This window comes from Alexandromys fortis, unplaced genomic scaffold, assembly GCF_014885135.2.
Source record: "Alexandromys fortis isolate MF-2015 unplaced genomic scaffold, M_Fortis_MF-2015_v1.1 scaffold_364, whole genome shotgun sequence".
Taxonomy (NCBI): domain Eukaryota; kingdom Metazoa; phylum Chordata; class Mammalia; order Rodentia; family Cricetidae; genus Alexandromys; species Alexandromys fortis.
In genome coordinates this window covers 430585-433383 of record NW_026068245.1, presented here as the reverse complement: position 1 = coordinate 433383, position 2799 = coordinate 430585, and positions in this window count along the sequence as shown.

Here is a 2799-nt window from a genome sequence, read left to right as displayed (position 1 = left end):
TTCGGGGTCCTGGTGAGAGAAGACTTGAACAGTTGTTTCTCTTCCTTCACTGTCTGGGTTCCAGGGGTTAAACTGAAGTTAGGAGTCTTGATGGCAGCACCCTTACCTGCTGGATCATCTAACTAACACCACTCTTGACAGTATTTTGCTCATAAGTCCTAAGTACAGCAAAATAAAATGATCTTAGATGGCCAGTGTGGCCAGGAGTTTGATTGTATGTGCGTTGAGAGAGGCCGAGGCCGTTCTGAGACAGGGAGCCAGGTTCCTGCAGACAGAGAAGAGAGATTCTGGGGCAACTTCTGATGCTGGCTAGTTTGATGTCAACTTGACACAAGGTAGAGCCAACTGAAAGGCAATAACCCCAACTGAGAAAATGCTTCCGTGAGACCCAGCTGTAAGGTGTCTATATTGCTGTGATAATTGCTGAGTGTGTGTGCACATGCGCCACAGTACAGATGTGGAGTCAGACCTCCTTTTTCACCTTCACACGGCATAGTTTCTGTCGTAACAAAGCACCATGACCATGGCAACTTACTAGAGAAAGGACTTATTTGGGCTCATAGTTCCAGAGGGACAAGGGTCCATCGTGGCAGGGAGGTGTGACAGCCAGAAGCATGCATTGTAGTAAAAGCAAGAAGCCATCAAAAGAGGCAAGTGGTGTGAGGCTTTCAGTTCTCCAAGCCTGCCCCCAGTGATGCTGCACCACATAAACCTACCCCAGATAATGCCATCTGGAAACCCAAGTCCAGATATGGGGGATATCATTTAAACCACTGCACATGGATTCCAGCAATGGAATTTGGGTAGTCAGAAGAATTAGTTACTTTTCTTTTGCTGTGATAAAATACCATCACCAAAACAACTTATAGAGGGAAGAGTTTCATGTGGATTTACAATTCTAGAATGCTAGGAGTCCATCACAGCTAGGAACATGGCAGTAGACAGGCAGGTATGGCACTGGAGCAGCAGCTGAGAGCCACATCCTGATCCACAGACAGGAAGCAAAGAGCACACTGGAGTGTTGCTGTAGGCTTTGTGCCTCAAAGCCTGAACCTAGTGATATAACTCCTCAATAAGGCCACGCCTTCTGATCCTCCCCAAACAGTTCCACCAACTGAGGTGGAAGTATGAGCCTGTGGGCACCACTGTCATTAAAACTACTACTACTACTCGTGTGTGTCTGTCTGTCTGTGTGTGTTTGTGTGTTACATGTCAGGGTGCCCCATGCTGTCGGGCCTGGCACCTTCCCTTTACTGAGGGTTCTTAGCTCACACTGACTGCCACCGAAGTCCAGGAATGGTGGATAGCACTGAACTCATCCTGGGTCTCTGTGCTCTTAACAGCTTACTGTTCTGATGGCTACAAACCAAATGGCGTTTGAGGTCAAACTAGAAATGGATCAGTGTAGCCAAAAAAAAAAAAAAAAATGCAGAACCTACAGGGAGGAAGGGAACTTTAAGGCTTTAAGGCAGGGATGGGCGCTTTTAACCGAGAAGAAAAGCTGCCTGTGAGCCGGAGGGAAAGGGCTTGGGGGAGGAGGAGAGGAAACACTTTGTGTAAATGATTTGTTAAATCAGTTTATCTTGAAATAGTGACAACAGCTGGCTACACCTGTGGGGCTGGTAGTTGCGTGGTCCTTGAGACTTGATGCCTCAGCAACTGGAGTAGTTCCACAATCTCCATCTTTCTCACACTGGAGAAGTAGACAATATAGTATCTGGGCTGCCACCTGTGGCCAAGTAGGTGTCCAAGGGCCATGCCACTATCTGAGTGGCCTGTTCTCCACCTGGTGCCGTGGTGGCATCCAGGTGGGCCATGGCTCTGTGGCAGCCGGGGTCTGGGTTGATAATGGTGGCTCCTATTACTGTTGAAGGCCATGTGAGTACACGAGATCTAGGCTGCCACCTTGGGCCATGTTGGTATCCAAGGGCTGTGCTGCTTGTGGGGCCGTGCCGATCTGAGTGGCCTGCACCACCACCAGGAGCAGTGGTGACATCCAGGCCCGGCTGCTGCTGAGGACCATATCTGGGTCTGTAATGCTACTGAAGCTGGGGTCTGTGTTGAAGTCCGAGGCCTGTGCTGCCACCAGAGCCATGCTGATTTGCGTGGCCTGTGCTTCCACCTGGAGCCACGGTGCCATCTGGTTCTGAGCTGCTGCAGAGGGCTATGTCTGGGCCGCTGGCCCTGCTGCAGCTCCTGTCTTGGCTCACGTCTGTGGCTCGTCTTTCCACAGAGGTATAGTTTTTTGTTGTTTTGTTTGTTTTTACTCTTTGGGGTCCTACCACTCAGCTCCTGAATAAATACTTGGAGACTTATTACTTATGAATGCCTGACTTTATCTTGACTACTTTCTAGCCTGCTTTTTGTTGTTGTTTGACACTGTTTTTGTTTGTTGTTCTCTGTGTAGCTTTGGAGCCTGTCCTGGAACTCACTCTGCAGACCAGACTGGCCTTGAACTCACATAGATCCGCCTGCCTCTCCCTCCTGAGTGCTGGGATTAAAGGCGTGCGCCACCACTACCCAGCCCTAGCCAGATTTTCTAATTTAATTATCCTGTTTCTCTTTTTCCACATTTTGCCTCTAGGTTTTTACCTTTCTTTATTCTATGTCTTCCTTCTTACTCTGTGGGTGACTGTGTGGCTGTGTGGCTGGCCCCTGGTATCCTCTTCTCTTCTTTTCTCTATCCTATCTTCTTTCTCTGTCTCCTGTTTATTCTCTCTCCTGCCCAGCTATTGGCTGTCAGCTCTTTATTAGATCAATCAGGGGTTTTAGGCAGGCAGAGTAGCACAGCTTTTTTTT